Here is a 14,927-nt window from a genome sequence, read left to right as displayed (position 1 = left end):
CACATAGCTAAGTACCAAATACCCAGTTCTTCTAGACAGCTGGACTCTAATAACTGAAATTCACATCCAATCAATGTAAATGTTATTAGGCTGTGTGCCCCTTTTTGTCTGTTCCAGCTGAGTGGATTGTTCAGTTAGTTCATAGAGAAGCAATGTATTTTGGTTTACTTTCAAGGATCGTGGATTACCAAGCCACATTAAAACAATTCCTAAGGAGAAAAAATACAATTGACACTAACATTACTCTTGGGAAAAAACTGCATTTAATTAATATCACCAGATGCAGTGACTACATATATTTTTGAAAATCATTAGGGCTACTTCTTGGCCTATTTAAAAGTCAGCTAGGTAGAAGACAAGAGAAGAAAATGTATGTGTAAACAATGGAATGCAGAACACATGCTTTATCTGTTAAAGAGTGATCTAATATAGAACAGTAATCCTACCCATATGGTGGGGCATATAAAGAAAAAGGAAAGATCAGCAATTTCAACACTTCTGGGGGATAAAAGTTAAAGATAATTTATAAGACTCAAGAGGAAAACAATTTTACTACATATGAAGGAGCTGGAATGATGTTGCTAAGACACTGTCCATCACATTTGAAAAATCATGGCAGTCCGGTGAAGTTCCTGACAACTGGAAAAAGGGAAATATAACACCCATTTTCAAAATGGGGGAAATCGATTACCCAGGGAATTACAGACTAGTCAATCTCATCTCTGTGAGACTGTGCCTGGCAGAATCTTGGAGCAGATTCTCCTGGGAAGCTTGCTAAGGCACATAAAAAACCACAAGGTGGTTGGTGACAGCCAGCATGGCTTCACTAAGAGCAAATCATACCTGACCAAATTGGTGGCCTTCTATGATGGGACTACAGAACTAGTGGATAACGGCAAAGTAGCTGACATTATCTACCTGGACTTGTGCAGAGCTTTCAACACCGTCCCACACCACAGAGAATCATACAATAGTTAGGGTTAGAAAGGACTTTAAGATCATTTAGTTCCAATCCCACTGCCATGGGCAGGGAAGCCTTACCTTAGACCATGTTGCCCAAGGCTCCTTGTCTCTAAACTGGAGAGACATAAATCTGATGGATGGACCACTAGGTGGATAAAGAATTGGCTGGATGGCCACAGCAGAGAGCTGTGATCAATGGCTCAGTGTCCAATTGGAGACTAGTAATGAGTGGTGTCCCTCAGGGGTCAATGGTGGGACTGATTCTGTTTAACATCTTTGTTGTTGACATGGACAGTGGGATTGAGGTGCCCTCAGCAAGTTTGCCAATGACACTAAGCTGTGTGCTTCTCTGGAGGGAAGGAATGCCATCCAGAGGGAGTTTGACATGCTTGAGAGATGGGACAATGCCAATCCTATGAAGTTCAACAATGAGAAGTGCAAGGTCCTACACCTGTATCAGGGCAATCCCAGGCACAGCTACAGGTTAGGTGGAGAAGAGATTCAGAGCAGCCTTGCAGAGAAGGACTTGGGGATGTTGGTCAACGAGAAACTGAACATGAGCTGGCTTCAGTGTGTGCTCACAGCCCAGAAAGCCAACCATGTACTGGGCTGCATCAAAAGGAGCATGACCAACAGGTCGACGGAGGTGATCCTGCCCCTCTACTCTGCTCTTGTGAGATGTCACTTAGAGGACTGTTTGCAGTTCTGGTGTCCTCAACCTAAGAAGAACATAGAGCTGTTGGAGTAAGTCCAGAGGAGAGCCATGAAGATGATAATGGGGCTGGACCTCCTGTATTAAGACAGGGTAAGAAAGTTGGGGCTGTTAAGCCTGGAGAAGAGAAGCTGCATAGAAACCTTGTACGAGCCCCTCCAGCATCTGAAGGGGACTTACATGTATGCCAGAGAGGGACTCTTCATCATATACTGTAGCAATAAGGCAAGGGGTAATGGGTTTAACCTTAAGCAGGGGAAGTTCAGGTTAGATATAAGGAAAAAGTCCTTTACCTTGAGGTTGGTGAGGTGCTGGCGCAGGTTGCCAAAGAAGTGGTGAATGCCTCATCACTGGCACTGCTCAAGGGCACATTAGACAGAGCCTTGGGCGACATGGTCTAGGGTTAATTGTCCCTGCCCATGGCAAGAAGTTGGAACTAGATGACCTTAAGGTCCTTTCCAGACCAAAGCATTCTATGATTCTATAATGGAAGGAAATAGAGGTCTGTATCAGACGGTATAGATTGTATTCTCCTGATTATCTTTATACAAAAGCCCAGCAACACAAACAAACAGAGGTTCAATAAATCATTTCAGATTTCAAATTTATCATTTGCCTACCAGTTTGATCCCATGAAGCTCCATACAATTTCCTCATTGACCTTGCTTATGAGTTTACCATAGTTCTTTATTTAAAAGCATCACTACTATTATGTTTAGTGTCAGAAAAATAGAGGTTATCCTTATATCAGCCCTTACAGGGTCCTGCTGGTACAACCATCGTAAAGAAATAAGAACAACTGCTATTTACAATTAAAATGAGAGATACAGGCAATAATTAAAAGTAATATTTTTTGATCTTTCTCTTTTAGTAACTTAATAGGCAAGAACATACTGGGGATAATCCAAGGTTTGCAGACAATTTTCTGTTAAGTAAAAAAGATAAGAATGAAATATTGCATATAGCCAGATACTAAAAATGTCTGTTGAAACAAATTATCTGACAATAATCCAATTACTTGTTGCTTGCAGAACTATAATTTGTTAAGTATCTCCATTCATTCTGAGTCAGTTCTCCATTACTGAAATTCATCAAAGGTTTATTCAGGTCTCTCAACCTATTTACATCTTTTGTGTCCAAAAAAGTACAGCATCATTAAACTTTCAGACCTCAAAGGTAGGGTCATGTCTTTTGATATATTTACATATTTCACATTGTAAGAAGTTGGCACACAATAACCGATCCAGTGACTACAACTTTATCACTATTTAAAAAATTTTTGTATGCATTTTTATAATTTCTAACATCAGCTGGAGATTAAAAGCAGTTTTATTCCTATCTACCCAAACACCTGAAAAAAAAAATCAAATCTACTATCTATATAAAACCAGAGCTTTTTGCTTTTATTACAATGGACCCTTATCATGGTTCAGTACGTATTGAGAACAGGTCAGTTTTCACATTAAATATCTTTTGAGAATGTATATCCGTGTAACTATTTAAATATTTAGATTTCAATGAAGGCATTCTAACAGACACTCAGTATGAAAACTGAACTTTATTACAACACAACAAGAAGCAGCAGTTAGGAATAGAAGAGATAAAAAATTCATTCCTCTAAATTAGCAAACTGAGCAGCTTTATAGGAAGTATTTAGGTCTGGGAGATGCCCAGATCTGTCCTGTTAAAGGTACTGAAAATCTTCATCTGGGACTCAAAGAAGATGTTATTTTTATTTGGGATTCAGAAGAGCTGAAACAAAATTAGCCTTTCTGACTTTGATTAGAGAGGCAGAAACAAATATTCCTCCTTTGTTTAATATTTAACAGAGTCATCAAGGATGAGGAAAATCGTGGTATTATATAGCAATATATAGGTAGCATATGTGTGCATATCATATATACACTTTATTATCAAAGCATATATTGATACTTTTTCTGTGTTTCTGAAGCATATGCAAATCAATGTATCCTTCAAGGTGGCTCTAACTACTAAATATTCTGAATTAAGTTAGAAACCTTTTACCAGGGAATGCATATTAACTAAAAATGGCTCATCTTCAACAGGCAAAACACTGAAAAAAAAACCATCATCACCCAATTGTTGGCATGGTTTGCTGGGAAGTGTGATGTTATAAGCAGATTTCTCTCAGTACAGAAAGACAGAGCTGGAATTTGTTTGTTCATAACCCACATGACTGCTCTAACCACTTGGATGGATATTGCATGAAAAGGTGGCAATCAACTTTTTCATCCCCATAGGCATGTTCTGAGGACACTCTTCTTTTGAGAAGGCAGACTCAGTAAAATCCCTGTAATATTTTAGCTCCTCGTTGAATCCAAAACAACTTCTGGAGAAACTTTATTCAGAGAGTACTCTGAAAACATCAAAAATCTCTGTACATTTTAATAATTAACATCTTCATATATTCTATCATCTATACACCTGCAATCATGTAGGCAATATAATATAGTAATACTGATATTTTCTAAAAATGTAACTTAGAAAACAATGGTGTAGGCAAAACAAGCTTCTTCAGTACTGAATTAATTCTGTTACATCCAAGCCTCTAAAAGCCTTGACCCCGATATTCCAGTAATACTTAGATTTATTATTTTTTTTTAGCTAATTTATTTCATCTACTCTAGGCTGTATTTGAAATAAAGAAATCTGAAAGGCTATACTCTGTACGTACCCTAATGTATGTATGTAAATAATGTATGGCTGTACACTTGTCCTGGGCTTAGCAGCAGCAGTCATTTTTATTCCTTCTTGGTAGCTGGTGCAGTGCTGTGTTTTGACTTTCGGGCTGGGAACAAAGCTGATAAAAATGATGTTTTGGTTTGGCCAAGGACTTTGTGAGTCTCATGCTCTGCCAGGGAGGAGGGGAGGCCGGGAGGAAGCAGAGACAGGACACCTGACCCAAACTGACCAAAGAGGTATTCCATACCACAGCACGTCATGCCCAGGGGGGAACTGGGAGGTACCCGGAAGGAGAGGGGGTCGGCCGGGTCGGACTGGTGGTTCGGCGCGTGGTATTGTACTCCTTTCCTTTGCTATTTTCTCTTATCATTGTTGTCGTTGGTGGTAGCGGTGGTGATTCGTATTGTACATTAGTTGCTAGACTGTTCTTATCTCAGCCCGTGGGAGTTGCATTCCTTCGATTCTCCTCCCCACCCCTCTGGGAGCGGGAAAAGGGGGCGGCAACCCCTGGGGAAGGGGGGGGGGGCGGACTAACGTGGGCCTCGATTGCTTCCAGCCTGGTACCACTCACTGGGAGTAAGTGAACAAGCTGTTTGGTTGGGTTAAACCACGACAGTTCTCTTGCCATTTTATTCCCAGAAATTGAATCTCCTGTGCAGGTCCCTTGACCTTACTTCGTTTTATGGCAAAACCGGCTTTCAGCAGGATTTGGATTATGTTCCTCCCTTTCTCAAAGACTTCTTCTGCTGTATCGCCCCACACTATAATGTCATCAATGTATTGCAGGTGTTCTGGCGCTTGCCCCTGTTCCAGTACAGTCTGAATCAGTCCATGGCAAATGGTAGAGCTATGTTTCCAGCCCTGGGGCAGTCGATTCCAAGTGAACTGGACACCCCTCCAAGTAAAAGCAAACTGTGGCCTGCACTCTGTTGCCAAAGGAATTGAGAAAGACGCATTGGCAATATCAATCGTGGCATACCACTTGGCTGCCTTTGACTCCAGTTCATACTGAAGTTCTAGCATGTCTAGTACGGCAGCACTCAAGGGTGGTGTGACTTCATTCAGGCCACGATAGTCTATTGTTAGTCTCCACTCTCCGTTAGATTTTTGCACTGGCCATATGGGGCTATTAAAGGCCGAGCGGGTCCTGCTGATCACTCCCTGACTCTCCAGTCTACGGATCAGCTGATGGATAGGAATCAGGGAGTCTCGGTTGGTGCGATATTGCCGCCGGTGCACTGTTGTGGTTGCAATTGGCACTTGTTGTTCTTCGACTTTCAGCAGCCCCACAACAGAAGGATCCTCTTGAGAGACCAGGCAAGGTGGACAGCTGCTCAACTTCTTCAGTCTCCAAAGCAGCAATACCAAAAGCCCATCGGTACCCTTTTGGGTCTTTGAAGTACCCTCTCTTGAGGTAGTCTATGCCAAGGATGCATGGAGCCTCTGGGCCAGTGACAATACGGTGCTTTTGCCATTCTCTCCCAGTCAGGCTGATTTCAGCATCCAGTACAGTCAACTCTTGGGATCCTCCTGTCACTCCGGAAATATAGATGGGTTCCACCCCTTGACAGCTCGATGGCATCAGGGTACACTGTGCACCGGTATCTACTAGAGCCTTATACTTCTGCGGGACTGATGTGCCAGGCCATCTGATCCACACAGTCCAGTAAATCCGATTGTCCCCTACCTCCACCTGGCTGGAGGCAGGGCCCCTCTAATAGTCATCACAGGATTGGACGCTTAAGTCATGTTGAAAGGGATTATTCTTCTTTATCACAGGAGCTGGAATAAGATCAGCTCTTCCACTCCACCTGGGAATCTGCTCACCAGAGACTGAAGCCGTAGCTCTCATGGGACGCTCAGTCTTGGCCTTTGCTCCTCTTTTCAATTCACTCACCCGTTCCTCCAAAACTGAAGTAGGTCTTCCATCCCACTTTGCCATGTCTTCTCCGTGATCCCGCAGGTAAAACCATAGGGTAGACCGTGGCGTATACCTCTTGTATCTCCTTTCTCGAACAGTGGGACGCCTTTTGCTAATAGCTGAAATGTGTGTTGGTACACACGAGGAGCAAGACACTCCCGCACGCTTAGTTTAATTGAAACGACATGTCATCAAATATGTGTCCAGTGGGGCTAGAGAAAGAGCCAAGGTCCGGTTTTTGGCTGGGAACATAAACCAGATAAGTTTCATGATCAATAATTCTATTGTGTTACAAGTCATCATCATAAAGTACACTGAGATAAGAACTTTAGCCCAAGCCCCACACTTGAAAAACACTAATACAGCAAATACCAGATCTAAGTAAATTACAACATTCTGAAGCTGCGAGATCAAGAGGAACAACTTTGAGAGCCAATAAATCAGCATTGTGATGAGTGACTATTAATCCGGTCAGATCTGTTGTTATCTCAACCCCTTCGTGCCCCACGTTGGGCGCCAAAAAGAACTGTCGTGGTTTAACCCAACCAAACAGCTTGTTCACTTACTCCCAGTGAGTGGTGCCAGGCTGGAAGCAATCGAGGCCCACGTTAGTCCGCCCCCCCCCCCTTCCCCAGGGGTTGCCGCCCCCTTTCCCCGCTCCCAGAGGGGTGGGGAGGAGAATCGAAGGAATGCAACTCCCACGGGCTGAGATAAGAACAGTCTAGCAACTAATGTACAATACGAATCACCACCGCTACCACCAACGACAACAATGATAAGAGAAAATAGCAAAGGAAAGGAGTACAATACCACGCGCCGAACCACCAGTCCGACCCGGCCGACCCCCTCTCCTTCCGGGTACCTCCCAGTTCCCCCCTGGGCATGACGTGCTGTGGTATGGAATACCTCTTTGGTCAGTTTGGGTCAGGTGTCCTGTCTCTGCTTCCTCCCGGCCTCCCCTCCTCCCTGGCAGAGCATGAGACTCACAAAGTCCTTGGCCAAACCAAAACATCATTTTTATCAGCTTTGTTCCCAGCCCGAAAGTCAAAACACAGCACTGCACCAGCTACCAAGAAGGAGAAAAAAATGACTGCTGCTGCTAAACCCAGGACAACACTGTATGTATCACATTGTGTTACAGGTTAAATGAAGCCAAAATGACTAAGACAAGATTTAGATTTACTTTCAGGAGACTGCAGAAATGTGGAATTTTTCTTTTGGTCAGTTTGCCTCTTTATCTTAACTGACACTGGGTAAGTGGGTCCACAGTGTTCTCTGCACACTAGTGTAAACTTTTATGTGAGGCCCTGTTTACAGTCTTCATTTAATAGATTGCTAGATCGTTTAAATGGTTTAATAGATGTGGAAACTCACTGAAATTTTTAATGATTTCAGCACCTCAGAAGAGAAAAATTTCAATGTGAATTTTGATTTTATTAAGAAAAAGATAATTTAATGAGGTTTCCAGCTATTCATTCAGTATTACATTGCCTGATTTATCCAAGATTACTATTAAAGGTTCTACAATTAGTACTTCAAATGTATGAGATAGTCATTCTACTAAAGGAATATTATTTCCCCCCTATTTTCATGTGAATTCAATTATTGAAAAAAGTATTTGTTTGACTCTTCGGAGATAACAAACTTTTTTTCCAATCGACAAGAAGAACCACATTAGTAACTGAAACACGCCATTCTTAATACTCCTTTTCAGTACTACTGTAGCCTATACAGGACAACATTGGTGTCTTCTTTCCACTTCCAGGGTAATAAATAGACTTGCACAGACATTATTGAAACACAATTTGGCCACAAGATCTTCATGACCAATGAGTATGAAAGATAAAACTTTCAGTATGGCAACATTCATCAAATAACAAATTGCATCTATAGCCTTAAGAGTCATGAAAAAAAAAAAACAATTATAATTACTGAAAAACTAAACTAGAAGAACATCAACCCCTTCTTCCCCAAATATTCTTCTACTTATATATTGAAGACATTTGATCTGCAATCTTTGGAATATATTAAAAAAAAAACCAACAAAACCCAAACATATGCTTCTAGTAGCTTTTTTTACATCTTCACAAAATTAGTCTCCCTTAGTACACAAAGCTACTGATTACCTCTGACTAGAGGTAATGTCCACTAGAAACTGAGAAAACATCCAAACAAATACAGACTCAGTCTTTCCTGCAGCAATGTCACATAAAATTCTGGAGAGTCATAAAAAGAATCTAACTAGCCGAAATGTACATTCACACTGCATTGACAGACAAAAGATGCCGTTTAAGAACTCTCCTATTTCAGTAAGTTAGGAGGAGGAACAGCTTACATTTCTCACTCACACTGTGTTTGGACAGATATGATAATGGATCTTATTCCAGTGTTTATGAAAAACCTGTAACGTGCCAAGGGCATCTTAGAGCTTTGACCATGTTAACGGGCGACTACAAACTTCTAGTGTGAGCTATAGATAATAATCTTATGGAGTTAGATGGCTTACTTTAAAAATTAAGTTCCTTATGTGTAATAAATATAATTCCTTAATACTGATGAAACTTTAATACTGAGATGAAAAAAATATTCAGTGGTCCGAATACATTATATTGATATGAGAGCAATCTTCTAAACTTAGCTCCTCAAAAAGAATGCAATTTTCAATAGCTGATCAAATCAAATCTATTTCAAGACATGTTAGTCAGCCTTCTTGGAAGGCTATAATTACTGAGCCATTTGTTGGGTCATCATTTTCATACGCAAAATCTGATGCTAAATAGTCTGTATTTCATACATTTACTTTTTTCATGCTAGGAAACACAAACTGAAATAAAGCAGTGTATGTGAAATAAAAGGCTCACTAAAGTTTCAACTCATTATTTTCAGTGCCAAGAGACAAAACCACAGAGGATGTCATTCCCAAATGGATATTTGTGTGTCTACTTAGGAGTAAGGTCATGAATTCACAGGGTGGCAGTGTAAGCCATTAAAACATAACAATATTTATGTTATTCCAGTGCAACTGCAGTCCCAGATTGTGTGAACTATTCACTTCATTGCAGATCAGAGATCTGATATTAAAGCCACTGCGGGTTAAAGGTTGGTAATTAGCTCTGAGGTGAGCATGACGAAAGAGTGCAATGCAAGGTGTATAAGGAGAATTACTGTCAATAAAGGGTCAATGTGAATTTGTTTAAGCTCTATAACCCCAAAGCAGTCCGTCTGAACTGTCTTCATTTGTGTTGTTCTCTTTGACAAATCTAGTGAGGAAGCCTGATGGCCACATACCAAGTTACTGGACTGAAGATGTTCACTAAAGACAGCACAGATTAAAAAAAGAAAGCGAAGTAAAAAATCTAATAAAGAATAAGTTCCTCAGCTATATGTTAAAAAATATTTCTGGGAATTAATCAAAACCTGAATGCTCAGAGTTAAATCTCTGCTATACCATATTATCCTTGTCAACTTATTATTAAGAGCACAGCACCAAAGAAACACAAGCACACATCTACTAGTAAATATTATGAAAGATTAGAAGACTTGGCTGTTATCATTATAAGTTGTAAACTTATAGGGAAATGTTATATTGGTTGGACATTTCATAAACTGCTAGGCCGATATCAGTGAAAATCATTCTTAACCTAGGGTGGATCAGCAGCCTCTGCCTCTGCTCAGTTTCAGAGGTCCACAGTCCTTGAAGTTCAACTTCTGAGCATGCAGAAAAAAGCTTCAAGCTAAGGAGCTCACACCTAAGTCTACAAAGGTCACATCTTCTTAACTGTCAGCAAATGCTCTTCCCTGATCATGCCTGAGAAACATTTGACCTGGCTAGCACAGGTCAAGAACCCCCCAGAGAATGTGTTAAGGCCTGTTCCCAGTTAGTACTTTGTATTCAGAAACATCATTTTGGGAGCAACAAGAAAGTTTAAGAATGTAGACAAGATGAACTATGCCACTTGACTCAGGGCCAGGAAACACTTTCTAGAAGAAGTTCAACAGGAGTCTCAAAATCTGATGACATTTTCTTCTAGGAGACAAATTTTAGTGCCTTTAGACTAAAAGAGTAACTGGATTTTGACCCCTTTTGTTTGGCAATTATTGCAATGACAGTTAAATAACTAAGGTAAGAGAATATCACCACCGTCTGAAATTGGAAAGATTAACTTCTTTCTGTCCATAAATAGTTCTTATCTCTACATCAGAAGTAGAATACAATTTCCCTGCAATTGCAAATTTCTCAGGTCTGTCGAACAAGGAAAAGGTGGGTAGGATCCTAGACACATCCCCTTTAAATAGATTCAAAGGATTATGAGGCATCTTGCTCAAAGTTGAGGTTTAATATCAGTATATACAAAGGCACTTAATTCTCTTTATGTATTATACTGATAGTGGATCTATCCTTGGATTCCAAAAACTCCTTAGGAGAGAATACACCTGAGTGCCTCTTTGCTGAAAATCTAGCCCAAAGTATTGCACATGCATTGAATCTGTATTGAATATGGTTAGCTTTGAATTTGATTGTGTAGGAATTCACTCATGCAAATTAATTTATTATGCAAGCAGTATAATTCTTTTGTAAACAAGGTGCAAAATCTGTAGATACAACAGGGGAAAAGAATAATACACTTTGAGGTTTAAATCAATGTTAATCTAATATTAAAGAGTAGATTAGTCTGATCTTGGAGAGTAGTAGATATGTAGTTATTTTAGATTGATAAAGGCACATACTGGTCACAGTGCTATAACTTATGTAACTGAAAGACAAACTTAGCATTAAGACCACCCCAAGCCTTGTCTGCTCCTTATGTTACCTCTGATACATGAAGATGGAAATGATATATATACATGATATGATATACATATTATATACTATGTATTGAATTGAGGGCTTCCTTGGACCAGCTGGAAAAGCTAATTCCAGTGTTAGTAACTCTAAAGCAGTATACTTTCTAATTTCCACATACTTTATTAGGATTGATTGATAGATTTATTCTGTTGCTATGTAGGAAAGAAGCAAATAAATTATGCTTCAGTGAAATTGGTCTGGCATAAGGAAAACATGAGCAAGAGCCAAGAACACACCTTGGTTTCCACTTGCAGTTCAAGACTAAAGACCTCCAAAATTCACAGTCCAGCTTTCTGCTTTTTCTGTATCTCTGCATTAGCAGTCTATAGAGATGCTTATAAATGTGATATATGAGCTCTTAAGGTGGCTGCCTCAGATTCTGTGCAGTATAGGATCAGTGAAGATGTTGTATAAAGCAGAGAGCAAGAGTATAGCAGTCGACCACATGTGAATAATTTTTAAAATGAGGGTCAGAGGTGTAAAGTAGAACAAAGTTATTGGATCATATTCTCCAGATTGGTGAGTTCTCTGTCCCTGTAACCTTCAGTCTGAATATTGCTGAACTACATGAAGAGCAGTGCTCCTATAAGGCAAAACAAAATCTTTTAATACAAATGTAATACATGCAGGCTATTTCAGTATAACTAAATTTAACACAACGGGGAATGTTGATAAACACAGAGCACCAGCTGTCAGCACTCTGAGCTGACACAGTTATTCTTTGTTCAGTTAATTATCTAGGTTGGTTCATTGGTATATTGCAGTCTAATTATAGTGGAACTTACATGATCACTACTTTCACTGATCATTCGGTTATATGCAACACACCTTACTTTCAAAAGCAAAATTCTCTCATTTGTTTAAATTTAGAGCTTTAAGTTAGAGGGATGAGCACTGGAACTAATCCCATTTTTGTTCAGAACATTAATGGCAGAAGTATTTTGGTTGTTTTCAGACTATCACTTCATTTCAGGTATAAAATATCGTATGTGGTGGAAGTGCAAATTACACTTTAGACTATCTCCTAGAGCTCTGATGCCCTGAAATACTTGGGTTCTGCAAAGAGATCTCTTTTCTGAGTGTAGGATCTATACAGCTTCACACACAGCAATCACAAAAAGGAGAGCCTTAAAACACCTGTTTTTCACAACTGGCTCTTGAAATTTGGTAGCAATCAGAAAGTTTTGACTCAATAGGTTCAAATATGGTTTTGTATCAATAGGCAAGCCAAGCCGCACAACCCATTCTTCTGTTCCTACTGAGAAGCAATGGAAATTTCATGAGACAATCCACTAGTAAAGAAAGATAATAGCAAGTGCTTATTCTAAATAAAAAAACAAGTTCTCACAAAAGCCAGTTGTATCCATATGCTTTGTATAGAGAATCTGGTCATACATGTTGACCATGTGGAACCATTAAACAGAAAGACACATATTTTTCTTAGATTCTTTGGCCTTTAAGTAATTACTTTGCAGCTTCAGATTTCTGCCATTTTGTATGGATTTCCAAACAGTGCTGATTGCATTATTTATTCTGATAATACTAGCAAGTAAAGTAAATGGGAATATATTGTGTCACCACATTAAAGAAAAGTACTTACAGGGTATTTTCTGAAATAATTATGAAAATCTGAATGTTCAACAGAAAGGTTACTGGTTGTACATGAAAAAAAATGCTACTGAGGCATCCTGAAACCTTGTGTATATTCTTAATAATCTAAGGAAAGGCTTTACTCCATACACTTTTACTAAACTTCTCTCTAATGTGGCACTGCAGCACACACCAAGTTCTGTTCGCACCCACTAAGATATCTACCATGCTTTTAATTTATCTTTGCTTACTTTAATGCACCCAGTTTAATAACAATAGCATCAGGAATCAGATCATTATAACCAGAGCTGTACTGAACTAATTTAATCTTCTTGGGGGGAGAGGAGGGAGAGAGCAGAGTGTGAGAGAACATTCTAGATTCAGAGTACATGGGCTTTTCTTTTTACATTACTTAGCATCATCTATTTTATTTCAAAACTTTAAAGCAATCAGACTGACATACCAGCTTGACTACCCTGACTCCAACAAAATGTTAACTCTTCATCCAAAGCCATACAACATTGAGATAGATATTTCAAAGAGAAAGAAATGAGTTGATGTAGCACTAGACAACAACAATAAGAATGCAAAAGCAGTGACTTTTTAAATCTCAGCTCAGGACTAAAGTTTGTTAAAATTCCTTAGAATGGTCAAATTTTATTTCATACTTTGAACATTTCAAAAGCACCATAGAAGTTTACCGATGTCTGGGTATTTCTGTGCAAGAGACCCAGATTCAGGGAACGTAGAAAATCAGGACTGAGATGTTCTGATAAAACTGCTTCAGGAGTATAGGAAAGCTATTTTAGAAACTGCTGCAAGCCATGATCAAAATGCTGTGTTGAAGTAGTAGCAAACTACAGATAAGAAGTGTGAGTCCTGACATTGCAAATACATGAAGTGTTAGCACCGCAGTGAATCAGAATAACAGCTGAAGGAACCTTTCTCACAATCTTCTGCTACAAAGGTATTTACAGGACTGAAATGTCACAGATGAAATATACCATTTTAGGAGTAAATGTTATTTATGGGTAAAAACTTTGCTGCTTGTTCGATTAGGTCCAAATCATTCACTCAAGGAAACAGGACATGGGCTTGTCTTCTTGATAAATGTTATTTTGCACCATATAGTAGAGATTTATACATGCTGGCAGCAATGTAGCTCATCAATGAAATTTCATAAAGCTAGTAAATATACTTATTTTTGTCATCAGAAAAAACCCTCACCACTGTCACATGCAGGCAGTTTTCTAAGTGCGTACTTCTAAACTCAAGTTCACATCAATATTCTAGACACTTGGGCCAGGTTCCTTACGAAGCAGTTACTCAACAAGAACTTCTATGAGTAGAAAAGCGAAAAGCCCCAAAGATAATTTTCCAAAGTGAATGTTTTAGGAAGCGAATGTGAATATCTGCTGCCCTATGAGTTGCTCTGTTTATTGCAATAAAAAATATTTAACTGTCTAGAGTGTTCCGGCGAAGTCCCAAGCAAGAAGAACAGAGCAGGGAAGTGATACTGTACTGACACTTGACACTATTTATAGCCCCTTCAAACTGCAGCCAGCATAAACAAACCACAGTAAAAATAACCACTGAAGAACAGAAAAGACCGTTGTAAATGGATGTAGATCTCCAGCAGCAGTTAAACTGTGAAACCTTGATATCAACACCAGATTTATGTATCTGCATCTCATAGAAACATAGGATGGTTTGGGTTGGAAGGGACCTTAAAGACACCACCTTCCACTAGAACAGGTTGCTACAAAGCCCTGTCCAACTTGGCCTTGAACACTGCCAGGGATGGGCCAGACACAGCTTGCTGGGCAACCTGTGCCAGCACTTCACCCTCACAGTAAAGACCTTTTCCTAATATCTAATCTAAATATCCCCTCTGTCAGTTTAAAGCCATTTTCTTGTCACTACAGGCCCTTATAAAAAGTTGCTCTAAAGATTTCTTTTTGGCCCCTTTACATATTGGAAGGCTTCTAGCAAAGAAAGAAAGAAAAGGATCAGTGTGCATCAGGAACATGTCTCAAAGGCACAGAAATAAAATTTCAGGAAGTGTCTCAAGCCAACAGCAAAATACAATGATAGGAGTCAAATACAGTAAAATCTACAGTCTGCCACATGATGTAGAAATGTCTAGCCTTAAATACTTTCACAAGCCAAAGACAAAGCAACTTGCACAACAC

Source organism: Neopsephotus bourkii, unplaced genomic scaffold, assembly GCF_033783945.1.
Source record: "Neopsephotus bourkii isolate Nb327-2 ecotype Australia unplaced genomic scaffold, CSIRO-AGI_Nbou_v1 NB_33, whole genome shotgun sequence".
In the NCBI taxonomy this organism is placed as follows: Eukaryota; Metazoa; Chordata; class Aves; order Psittaciformes; family Psittacidae; genus Neopsephotus; species Neopsephotus bourkii.
Note: the sequence above shows the minus strand (reverse complement) of the source record.